Here is a 13,187-nt window from a genome sequence, read left to right as displayed (position 1 = left end):
TTCCGCCCTGGGTTTTACTGCCTGCTGGGAGTTGCAAGGAATCAGAGCATGTCCAATAAATGTTTTATTCCATCCTGAGTTGGCCCTCTTGGGCAAAATAAGCGCCTTTCTCTAGGAGGAAATGAAGGGCCGAGCATTTCTAGGGCACCTACATAGGGAATGGTCTCTTTATTTCACATGGAATGACCAGCTCAGAGAGATAAAGCAGCTTGCCCAGGGCTACACAGCCAGTCAGCCCCCAGGGTTCCCAGCTTCTGGCCCTGGAGTCCACATTGCTCCACTCCACTCCAGAGCTGTCTGAGAGCTGGGCTGTCTCCCTCTCAGCCTCTGGGTCTCCCTTCTCTGTTCTAACAGAGGAACGCTCAGCAGGCTGTGGGCACTGAATTGCTAAGTCATCAAAAATCTCTGAAGGTGACTTTTCTTAGAAAGGCCCTCTGTGATGGGACTCCCTGCCTGCTTCTCCAGCCTCATCTCCCACCAGCCTCTGCCCTCCTCCTCCCCCAGTTCCTCTGAGCCACTGTATTCTTCCTCACTCCAGGCCTTGACCTCTGCTGCTCCCTCTCCTAGTGGCTCCCTGACCCCCCACCTTTGCCAACTTAACAGTGGTTCACTCTTAGATCTCAGCTTGCATGCCACTTCTTCTGGGAAGCCTTCCCTAATCCTCACCCTGGTCAGCACCTGCACCCTCTACCATGCGTGTGCATGTACACACGCGTACACACCCCTACACACTTGCACATACACACTCATTCTCACACACATAGACACTCACACACTCATACTCAAACACAAACACATCTTATCTAGTGTCCACTGTTGCGTCCCCAGTGCCTAAAACACCGCCTGCTACAGAGCAGAGCCTCAGTAAATTCTGACAGATTGAAAAAACATATGAAAAGAATGGCATCAGATTCAGTTAACAATCCTGGATTTGTCGCTAAGTAGATGAAGAAGCCTTGGGCAAGATGTTTAAACTCTTTGGGACTCAGTTTTCTCATGGGTGAAATGGGTATAAAAAAAGAACCTTCCTCACAAGGTGTGTGGAGTCAATAAGCGATTCTATGTAAAGTGCTTGGGGGTGTCCCCGGTGGCTCAGTAAAAAAAGAATCTGCTTGCCAAGGCAGGAGACCTCCTGATCCAGGAGGATTCCAATGCCGCAGACCAACTAAGCCTGTGTGCCACGAGTACTGAGCCTGTGCTCTGCAACAAGAGAAGCCACTGCAATGAGAAGCTCGTGAACTGCAACTAGAGTAGCCTCCACTAGATGCGACTAGAGAGAAGCCTGTGCAACAACAAAGACCCAATACAGCCCCCCCCCAAAAATTAATTAATTAAAAATAAATAAATAAACTGCTTGGCTGTGACCTAGGTCATAGCAGGGCTTTAGTGAACCTTTGGCATTGCTGTGCCTTGAGTCATAGCCCTCAAGTATCCTCTGTTGAGGAGGAAGATCACATGTGCAGAGATCAATATTCACTTCCAAAATCTGTGAGCTGCTGAATTGGAAGTCTGAGGCATACAAGCACCTTGGCCTTCAAGGACTTTGCGATTCAGTGGTGGAGGAAGACCCTAAATAGACAACAGTGCCTTAGCAGACTATGTAGAGGGAGTTCTCATAGGAGCCCCAAGGATGGTCTCTCAGATGATGTGAGGCTGGAGCTTTGCCGGGAAGGAAAAGTTAAGTTTTCCACGCAGAGATTTGGGTGCAGGGAAGTCCTGTGGGCAGAGGGAAGAACATGGGCAAAGGCCAGAGTTATTATTAGGAGCAGTGAATCGATCGAAGGACTGGTGCCTGCTGGGGGCTAGAAAAGACTCAGGGGAAGGTGAGGGACAGCCAGTAGGCCAAGGTGGGCCATGGCAAGGTTCCAAGCACATTGAGGGTGAGTATTAGAGGGTGAGATCCTCAGATTTACTGTCTAGAAAGAGTGTGAACAGGGCTTAGCCTGGCAGAAGAGATTCTTTAGAACATGTTCCCCCTAAGTTCATAGAAATTAAAGTCTTTGGTTTAGGGGATCAGGTATAGCTTGCTTCCTCTGGCTCTGCTCCTTAGAACTGGGTGGCAAGTGGCTTCTTGAGTCTGGAGACCCCATCTGTAAGTCAGATAAGAAGGGTGACTTGCAAGGGTGCTGAGAGGACTTGATGAGATTCTGAGTGTGCAAGTGCCCGCATGTAGCAGTCACGCCACAGAGGCTGGCTCCTTCCTCCTTGGGCCTAAGGAAAAATTTACCCCAGTTATCCCAAGGACTCGGGTATGACCAAAGCTCCAGGTCTGTTTTGTACCCATTGTGTGTGTGTGTGCTAAATCATTCCAGTCATGTCTGACTCTTTAGCGACCCCATGGACTGTAGCATGCCAGGCTCCTTTTTCCATGGGATTCTCCAAACAAGAATACTGGAGGGGGTTGCCATGCCCTTCTCCTTTTTTTTTTTTTTTTTTGGTTTCTGCAAGATGAAAGCACAGTCACTGGTGTGCAAATATAGTGTGAGGTTAGACTGTATTTTTAGGAGCTGGTATGTGGTGGTGATTAAGTCGATAAGTCATTTTCAACTCTTGCAACCCCCATGGACTGTAGCCCACCAAGCTCCTCTGTCCATGGGATTTCCCAGGCAAGAATACTGGAATGGGTTGAAATTTCCTCCTCCAGGGGATCTTACCAACTCAGGGATCAAATCTGTGTCTCATGCACTGCAGGCAGATTCTTTACCAATTGAGCCACCAGGGAAGCCCTTTGTGCTTGTAACTTAACCAGGCTCATTTCAGAAGAAGCCTTTGGGATTTTCCAGTGCATACCACTTACTAAAGGCACCTTCCAAAGTGGGTGGGGCATCATCACGTGTGCAGACCTGGCCATCTCAGGCAGAGGCAGGTGGACCTTCGTAGCTGCACATCACAGCTGCCCATCCCTGGTCCCAGGGTTTAGAGACAGAGAAACACAGACCCCTGTGCTTAGGGAGACGTCCCTGGTACAAACCTTCCATCCACCTGGCTAGTCCACCCTCCAGGACACAGGTAGATCAGGGCCTTCAAGGAGATTCAAGGCATATTGGGTGCAAGCTATGAGTCCAAAGAGCTTACAGAGTAGCTGGAGATATGTAACGTTCCCTCCTTCTCAGTGCTGTACACACATTAAACACCACTCTTGTCCCCTACAAGGTAGTGCTTTGTTAATAATAATCACATTGATCATTTACTGAACCTTACTATGTGCCAGGTGCCTTGCTCAGTTCTATCCTTGGGCTGTTTCTCTTTCAACATTATCAAGTATATACACTTGTCAGTCCCATTTCACCAATGAAGAAACTGAGATTCACTTGCCAAATCATCCAGCTGGAAACTGGTGGACTGGGACTTGAATCCAGGTTGTGGGCATGAAAGCCTTCACTCGTAGCTGTTTGTTTAAAAAGTCCCTGTCTAGATAAGAAGATGGAGGAAACAACGCTATTGGCTGGGCAAAGGCTGGGCTTGGTTGGGATCTGGGAGGCAGGTAGGGGTTCTGCAGGAGGTTGCTAAGCAACAGGATGGAGACACTGGAAATACAGAGCAAGGACTAGTCCCACTGGGACTGCACTTCCAGAGAGCAAGGTGGGAAGGTGGGGACTGGGGGACCCCTGCCTGATACTTCTCACAGCCCAAACTCAGCTCTCACCAGACCCATCTTCTTTTGCCCAAAGACCTTAGCTGACTCTATTGATGTAAGGACAGAAGTCCACATCCCTTGGTGTGCCACTCAAAGCCCTTCACAAGCTCTCCACGCCTAAGCCTCTGGCTCCACCACTGCCATTCAGTCCATCTGAGAGCCTCACTTGTCTTTCATAACCCTATGCCTTTGCACATGTTGACTGTTCTGCCTCAGTTCCTCTTCCTGCCTTTTCCATTTGATGAACTCTGGCCCATTCTTCCATACCTTGCTCACACATCAGGGAAGCCAACTCAATCTCTCCTACTGGGGACATCTTTCTCTCTCTTCCTCTTTTTCTCTATCTCTACCTTTATCTCTGTCAGAGACTAGGTCACAGGAAAGGTTTGGGAAACAATCAATGAACCAATCGATGGACCAAGGCTACAGCTATGCTCATGCTATGCTATGCTAAGTCACTTCAGTCGTGTCTGACTCTGTGCGACCCCATAGACGGCAGCCCACCAGGCTCCCCCGTCCCTGGGATTCTCCAGGCAAGAACACTGGAGTGGGTTGCCATTTCCTTCTCCAATGCATGAAAGTGAAAAGTGAAAGTGAAGTCACTCAGTCGTGTCTGACTCTTAGCGACCCCATGGACTGTAGCCCACCAGGCTCCTCTGTCCAGGGGATTTTCCAAGCAAGAGTACTGGAGGAAGCTCAAATGCTGTTCCTGGGAAAGAAGAGAACTGAAAGTCACTGGGAGGGGTCAGGGTGGCTGACAGGATAGTCTAGTTCCCTTTGACTGGCTAAATTAACAGACTTCACAGTTTTTGTCTCAAGAAATATTTTTAATGGGCTTCAGATGATTAATTCCTTGACAGCCTCTCCACACCCATAACTTCCAAAGGGGTCGCATACCCCTGCCTTAATTCAGAAATCTCCCTCAGCTCTGCTCACTCACTCATTCGTTCTGTGAATCAGGAGAGGTTCAGTTCTGCTGCAGTAACAACCCCACCCCACCCTACCCCCACCCCGTATCTCAGTGGTTTATCCTGTCTGCACGCTTCAGGTTGACTGGAGACAGGACCTTTGCTCTATCTATATTATTCCCCTCAAGGACCCGAGCTGCGCAAAGCTCTTTCTCCAGGCTTCTGTGATTGCTGAGGCAGGGAAAAGTGAGCACCACAAATCACTTGCCAGCTCTTAAAGCTTCTGTTCGGAGGTGATTCATGTCATTTCAGCTCATATTGTACTGGCCAAGACAAGTCAAATAACCACACCTAATTCTACATATGGCAGAGAGGTACAATTCCAGCATGTGCCTTGAAGTCAAGAGGCTGAAATATTCAGCAAGTTACATTAAATACCACCCCACCCATCACCTTTTACTGTGCGTCTACTATGTGGCATGCATGGCAGGAGTTCCTGAACTGGAGGGGGCAAGTGTTCTGCTCACTTCTTACCTGGGACATCACCTATGACCCCTTTCCACACTGTCTCATGTCGCCAAAACTCTGCACACGTACTTCTTTCTGCTTCAGATGCTCTTTTTCTTTTTAGCACTTGGAAAATTCTCATCCTTCTTCCTTCTCGTCCTCCCTCCCTTCCTTCTTTCCCTCCCCGCCTTCCTTCTTTCCCTTAATAAATATATATCGAGCACGGCAGTGGTTCATCGCAGTGCTTGGTGTTTCAAGATCCAGCTCAAATGTGTCGTGTGTTCTTGGAGGTCTTCCCCGATCCTCCCACTTCAGAAACAAGTGCTCTGGGGTCATAGCACCTTGAATATTCCTCTGCGTGTCCCTTTAGGTTGTAAGTATCTGCATCCACACTGTCTACTCACTAGGTTATGAGATTTGCAAGGTCAAGGGCTGTCTCTCATTCATCTGTCTCCCCAGTCTCTGTGCTTTGGCTCAGAGAAGGATTGTCAACTGACTGGCCAACTGGCTGATTGAATGAATGAGTGATGAATGAATGGATGTTCAACAGTAACTTGCATACAAAGCAGGAAATGACTTCCCACTGCATGCAAAACAAGATCCAAATGCTTTTCATGCCTACCAGGTCCTGCTTGACTTGACCTGGCCTACCATGTTCCAGTTCTGATCATCTTTCAGACCATCAAACACCAAGTTCGTTCTTGGATCAGGGCCCCTGCACTTTTCATGCCTTCCCCCAGGAACACTCTGTTTCCAGGTCATTACTGGGCTGGCTCCCTCTCCCAGCCCAAATGCTACCTCCTTGGAGTGCTACCTTCCACCACCGCAGTCTAAAAGTAGTCCCAACTGTTCTCTTGGGCACATCACCTGTGTTTTGATTTTGGCTGGACTGGGTCTTCATTGCCGTGCATGGGCTTTCTCTAATTGGGGCAAGTGGGAGCTACTCTCTAGTTGCGATGTGGGGGCTTCATATTACAGTGGCTACTCTTATTGCGGGGGGCTTCCCTGGCGACTCAGTGGTAAAGAATGCAGCTATGCAGGAGCCGCAGGAGATGTGGGTTCCTTCCCTGAGTTGGGAAGATCCTCTGGAGGAGGGCATGGCAACCCATTCAAGTGTTCTTGCCTGGAGAAGCCCATGAACAGAGGAGCCTGGCGGGCTATGGTCCATAGGATTGCAAAGAGTCGGACGTGACTGAGCAACTGAGCACAGATGCACTCTCGTTTGCAGAGTGGGCTGTAGGCACACTGGCTTCAGTAGTTGTGGCTCATGGGGCTTCGTTGCCCCGTGTCCTGTGGGATCTTCATGGACCAGGGATGGAGCCTACACCCCTTGCATTGGCAGGTGGATTCTTAACCACTGGACCACAAGGGAGGTCCCAACACCCATGCGCACATACAGCTGAAACCCCACATGGCGATCCCTTAGATGAGACAAAGTTCTTCGCCTGAGTCAGAGAGGTCCTGCAGGCTGTCCCTTTACTTCTCTAACTCCTGGCCCCAGGCTCTGCTGCTGCCCCCACTGCCTGAGGTCTCAGCCCCACGCAGCTGTGGCATAATCCCTGGTTTTAAAGTCAGATATTGGGTGTTGGTCCTGTTCTGACTTTGAGGAGAGGGCACGGGGTGGCCATACCAAAGCTGGCAGGGCAGACAGAGGCTTCAAAGGCTGCATCTTTAACTGCTGGTTGCCAGGTAGCAGGGAGACCAAGGGGCTGGAGGCCGGGTGGGGGGTAGCTAGAAGCAGGCAGTGCCCACACGTGCTGGGGTTGGGGAGGGGGCTGTCTCCCCTGCTGAGGCAAAGCAACTTCGTATTTCCTTTCTTCTCTGGGTAGCAGGCAACAGGTGAGAGCTCCTTAACGGCAGTCTGGGGAAGTGTCATCACTGGGTTCCCTGCAACCGACATGGGACATAATGGACTACAACTATACCCTCATGTTCTCCCAAAGCCTGTCTTCCTTGCAGTGTGGGGAAACCAGCCCTCTCCTAACCTCCTAACTTCATTAGTTCTTTTTTTTCCCCCCAGAAGCAACTTTGCAGCCTGTAAACATGCTTCAAAGAAGCACACCCTGGGCCTGACATTTCTCCTTTTAGTGATGTGCCCTGCAGACACAAACGCAAGTATGCACAGATCCACTCAGTAATGTGTTCCTTTAGGTGTTCACACAAAATAATTTATTGACAGTCTACTGTGTACCAGACCCTGAACTAAGCACCACCGAGATAATCTCATGAACACACAGACAAGATCCCTTTAGGTTTGCTTAAAAACTCTCAGAGCTTAGTAAGGGAGAGAAATATTGAATAAGCCATTCACAGAAGTGCTCAGTTGAGATTATAAATACTTCAACTAAGGAGTGTAGGGCACAACAGGACAGAGTTCAAGAATCCTTCCAGCAAAGTTTTTTTGTAAATGATAAAAGGCAACAGGCAAAGTATGCATCGACAGGGGAGTGGTGAGAAAAATTATGGATCTGTACTTTGAATTATCATGCACCTACGTCTTTGTCAGTTTGGTTTGCTGTAACAAAAACACCATAGACTGTGTGACTTTAAAACAACAGCAGAAATTTGATGTTTTAAAGTCACAACTTGTCACACAGTTTTGGAAGCTGAGAAGTCCAAGATCAAGATGCTGGCAGATTTGGTGTCTTGTGAAGGCCCATTTTCTGGTTCACAGATGGACATCTTCTCACTATAACCTCACATGGCAGAAGGAAGGCAGGGGAGGGAGATCTCTGGAGTCTCTTTTATAAGGGCACTAATCCCATTCATTAGGGCTCCACCCTCATGACCTAATCACCTCCCAAAGGCCCACCTCCAAATACCCTCACAATGGAGATTATGTTTCAACATATTAATTTTAGGGGGACACATTCAGTCTAAAGCCACCTGTTAGAAAGAACGAGGCAGATTTTATGAATTGACAGTGAACGATGTTCTTAATATAGTGTTAAATTTTTGTAAAGGTGTGTGGTATGCTTTATTTCTGTAATGCTAACAATTATTATGATACTTGTGTGTGTTATTAATATTTGCATGGGGAAAGACTGGAAGAATATGTTCCATATTGTTAACAGCTGTTATTTCGGGGGAGGGGAATACCTGTGACTCACACATTGTAAATGTTCCGATGATGTTCAAATTGTTAAAAATAGGCATGAATTACCTTCATAACAAGAAAAAAGAAAGGTTTGGGGGGGAAAAACTGGTGCTATTCAACCAACCATAATCAAGGAATTCAGAATGGGATCTTCCTTCTTGAAGACAAACTTTCTTCACCGAGGACTTAATCTCAAAAAAGAATCACAGTAAATGGGGTATTGAGGGGGCCTTGTAGGTCAGCATCATGCAGAGAATGGAATGTGAACTTCAAAGTTGGGAAGAACTGAGTTCTAATCCTGGCTGTTCCATTCTTTAGCTGGTAGATCTGTGTAAATCACTGGGTCTCTTGGCTTCCTCTCCTACAGGAAGGATATAATAACTTCTTCACAGGGTTGTTTGTAGATTAAATGAAATGCTACATTAGAATTTTCTTGGAAAGCTAAGACTCGGTGATTCTAAATAGAGGGAATGTCTTTGCCAGACCTGGAAACATCATATGGAATTGTTGGAAGAGAAGAAATAATTTTACTCTTGGCTCTTCTTGCAGGGAATTGGAGTTTGCTTACATCATCCACCTAGGAAATTTCAGTAACATGTCTGCTCGTTGATAAGAAGCAGTGATTTCAGTGTGCTTCCCTCGGCATCCCTCTCTGGCACAGAGAAAGTATCAGAGTTTATTGACAATAAATGAATGACCTACTCCAACCTAGAAGTGACTTACAGCTCACCCAATGTGACACTCAGCTAAACAATTCACTGAACAAAACCCACACCTCACTCTCCAATTAGTCTTGGTAACATTGTCTGTGAAATGTCTCAGGCATCATTCCACCAGGCACATTTCCACAGTGAGTACTGTCTTGTATTATATGGAATCTGGGGGATACTTGGATGTAAGCTGCATCTTAGGGCTCTGTTCAAGGGGTCTGGCTTCTGTGAGTGTGTACTCAGTTGCTTCAGTCGTGTCCAACTCTTTGTGACCCTATGGACTGTAGCTCGCCAGGTTCCTCTGCGCATGAGATTTCCCAGGCAAGAATTGATGGAGCAGGTTGCCATTTCCTCCTCCAGGAGGCTTTCCTGACCCTGGGGTGGACCCTTTGTCTCCTGCATTGCAGGCAGATTCTATACCCACCCTGGCTTCAGTGGTATCTTCAAATCACAAGAAAAAAATAGACTTGTCATGAGAAACTCAGAGAAGATATTATTGTATGTTTACTACATACAAGGCATTGTTGTAGGCCCTTTTTCTGGATTAACTCACAATTCCCTACAGTATATACTGCTATTATTCCCATTTTACAGGTGAGAAAACAGAGTCCTGCTGAGAGTAAATTTCCCAAGGTCACATAATTAGTAAGGACTCCAACTAGAGCCATCAGACAACACAAAGGTGACAATCACTGTCCCATTCATTGAATGCCCACACGTGTCTGACTTTGGGTATAACGCTTCCAACCTATCTTGCAAATCTCCCAAGTCCCCAAGGGTAAAGAGCAGAATCTCACTTTGCAAGTGAGGAAAGTTGCCCAGAGGCTCAGTGGCTTGCCCAGGCACACAAAGCCAAAATGTGACAGCAGTGCAGGACAGGACCCCAGGTCCTTCTGGCAGTCTGAGTCTAGATTTTGAGGTTTTCCTACCATGTGGACTCAGCCAGCAGGTAGGTGGTTAAAAACTGAAACTAGGGGGCACCTGGGCCTCAGAGCTTCGCTTAGACATGTGAGAACCAGGTGGGTAGTGGTCACACTGAGCCTGGGCCCTACCTGCCTGGGGCATTGGGCTTCTTTGTCCCTCCCTTCCCCTGAAGTCAGGGTAAGTCCAGAAGTCTGCAGCCTGAGGCTATGGCTGGACCCAGGAAAGTCCGGCTTGGGGGTTGCCTGTCCTGGCCCAGTCCGGATGGCCTTCTTGGTGAAGTGAATGAAGCTACCCAGGAACAAGCCCAAAGTGGAGATAAAGGCTGATGGAAGGGGGGCTGTGGTCCCCACTGGAGGGGCAGAGGCATCACAGAGAGGCAGGGACTCCTCTTCAGTCCCCCTGTCTCTTGCCACCCTCTTCCCATTCCTCTTCTACCCTGAAGCCACGGGAATCTTACGGAAACACAAATGTAACTCTGTCACTCTCTGTTAATGGCCTTTGGAATAAGGTCCTAGCTCTTCAGCCAGGCTTTCAGGGTCCTCAGAGTATGACCTGGACTTCGCCTTCCTCTCTAGCTTCAATTTCTATGTGTTGTTCACCCCCACTACACACACACATGACCATTCTGAACAGTGTCCTGGGTGTACCAGGCTCTCTTAAGTTTCTGTGTCTTTCTGCCTGTTGTTTCTTTTGTGTAGAATGTTCAGTCCTCCTTTCTTGCCTGGCTAGCACCCACCTGACCTTGATATTGACCTCCACAAGTCAGCTCCTCCAGTAGGCCCTCCTCCAGTAGGCCTCATTGACCCCAAAGCTGGGTTAGGTGCCCTCCTTGATGCTCCAGCATCCCCTCCTCCTCTGTCACTGTGTGTATTGGGCTAAATATGAACAGTTTTGCCATGTCTCTCCCTCCTTAGCTTATGAAATCCTCTTAGGCTGGTCCATGCTTCCCTAGTATCTCAGCTGGTAAAGAAATCTGCCTGCAAAGCAAGAGACCCAATAAAATTGGGCTTCCCTGATAGCTCAGTTGGTAAAGCATCCACCTGCAATGCAGGAGACCCCAGTTCGATTCCTGGGTCAAGAAGATCCAGTGGAGAAGGGATAAACTACCCACTCCAGGATTCTTGGGCTTCCTTGATGGCTCAGCTGGTAAAGAATCCTCCTGCAATGTGGGAGACCTGGGTCTGATCCCTGGGTTGGGAAGATCCCCTGGAAAACGGAATGGCAATCCACTCCAGTATTCTGGCCTGGAGAATTCCATGGACAGAGGAGCCTGGCAGGCTACATACAGTCCGTGGGGTCTCAAAGAGTCAGATATAACTGAGCGACTTTCACTTCCCTTCAGGCTGGACCAAGCCCGCTTGCTTTACCTCTACTTCCCCGGACCCCAGCCAGGCCCCACAGAGGGCAGTTTAGGGCTCGACCAATGGTTACTGGGTGAATGAATAAACAAACGAGGGAACTTCAAAGCTCTCTCATACTCTTTGCTTTTCTGTCTCTTCCTTCAAGACAGCAACCAGCCACAAGAGGGTTAAAGCATGGAGATGCTTCAACATATTAGCAGGGTGAGGACTGTGAAAACAAATGGTTACCAGGCTGCCACGCCACATCCGCCAAGCTCCTGCTTTTTCCTGGCACCACATATGGTTTGCATGCCTGCCTGGGAGAAGGGTTGAGCCCAGAGAAGTCTGGGGGCTGCAGGGCTCAAATTGTGTGTGTGTTTGGTAGGGGAAGAGAAAGAGGAGAAGTAGAGGGATAAATGAGGAGAGAAAGAAGGGAGGAAAAGAGAGAGTGATGCAGAATTAAAGAAACAGAGAAGGCAGAGAAAGTTAGATGGAGATGAGAATGGGGGAGGAGTTGAGTATGTATCATTTACCCAAAGGAGAAATGAAAATAAGGCTGTGACTTCTTATGAGCTTGAGAGCCAGTAGACCAAGAATTCAGCCAGACAATGGGACTTCCAGGAAACACAGGACCCAAACAAGGAGAAGACAGGAAACCGGACTGTGAAGATTTGACCAGGGAAGATCGCCCAGGGCCCCCAGACCACACTCTGGTATGACATAGCCAGATTATTCTTAGACCTTCTTCCACATCAGCTTCTCAGTGGATCCTCCTTCTTCAAGTGCCTTGGAATTTTCTAAGCCCCCTCTGGTGACTGGCACTGGCTGAGCTGGTTGTGCCATCTTAAGATTAACATCTCCCCTTAATCAGATGCTTGAAGAGCTTCAATCCTTGTGCCCATGTGTACCAGACAGACTCCAGTTCTAAGAAGATGGTCCAGTGAGCGGATCTTTTATTCCTGGTGGTTCATGTGGAATTTTGCAGAAGCTTATGATACTGGGCCATCAGAATGGTGCTGACTTGCAGATTTTGAGTGACTCAAATGGTTTGCATAAACAAGAGCCCAGCAAAATATACTTTTCCAGCGCCCTACACACTCTAGGAAGAGCCCTGACTATGTTTTCAGATCAGCCAGGTTGGAGTGGAGAAGTGGTGTCTCTTTGAGGAAGAACAGCCTTCGTCCCTCTGCTGAGAAGTCCCCAGCTGGAAATGGACTGTGGATACAACCACAATGGTTGTCAGTCCAGCCAATATCTCCCCACTCCTCTCCCACCAACCTGAGTCTTCAGTTGCTTTGCTGGCTCTTAGAGGAGGCTGAGTCTTCTACCTCATTTGCCAGAACACGGTGAGGAGGGGAGGTGATGGGGTACTCTGGAGGGGAAGAGTAGGGAGCCAGATACGGGGGTGTCATGAAATTCACAGGGGAAATTAGCTTTTAGTCAGATCCAAGTGTGAAAGATAAAACAATGAAGCTTTTAGAAGCAAACAAAGGAGACTATCTCTATGACCTTCAGTAAGCAAAGATTTCAGTACACAAAAACTTTTTAAAATAATTTTTTTTAATTTAAATTTTACATTGGACTGTAGTTAATTAACAATGTTGTGTTAGTTTCAGGTGTACAGAAAAATGATAGGGCACAAAAACTGTAACCAAACAAACTTCAACCAGTATTTAAAAATACCGATACATTGAGCGTCATCAAAATTAAGAACTGTTCATCAAAGAGATCATGAAGAGAGAAAAAAATTAGGAAGCCACAAACTGAGTGTATTTGCAGTGCATTTATCTATCAAAGGACTCATATCTGGTATGTACAAAGAATTCTACAAATCAATTTGAAAAAGACAGACAATCCAATAGAAAACTGAATTGAACCCTTGACTGGGTACTTGACGAAATCAGCAATCCAAATGGCCAATAAGCATATGACAAAGTACTCAGTGTCACTAGAAATCACAGAGATAGGGATCATAGTCTCGGTGAGAGACTGCCTCACCCCCCTCTGAATGGCTGAGATTTAAAAATCTGACCATACCAAGTCATGGTGAGAGTGTGGAGCAAT

At 47.6% G+C, this 13,187-nt stretch overlaps 1 long non-coding RNA gene across 1 annotated transcript; it reads left to right on the top strand.

The window, feature by feature from the left end:
• Window positions 1–3,521: 3,521 nt before the first annotated feature.
• On the top strand, window positions 3,522–8,912 carry LOC139185684 (uncharacterized). The gene is made up of 3 exons (XR_011569168.1): window positions 3,522–3,582; window positions 7,073–7,167; window positions 8,699–8,912. It is a non-coding gene; the product is annotated as an uncharacterized lncRNA (long non-coding RNA).
• Window positions 8,913–13,187: the final 4,275 nt, after the last annotated feature.

The sequence above is a fragment of the Bos indicus genome, chromosome 11 (assembly GCF_029378745.1).
Source record: "Bos indicus isolate NIAB-ARS_2022 breed Sahiwal x Tharparkar chromosome 11, NIAB-ARS_B.indTharparkar_mat_pri_1.0, whole genome shotgun sequence".
Taxonomy (NCBI): Eukaryota; Metazoa; Chordata; class Mammalia; order Artiodactyla; family Bovidae; genus Bos; species Bos indicus.
This window is presented reverse-complemented; position numbering and strand designations above follow the sequence as displayed.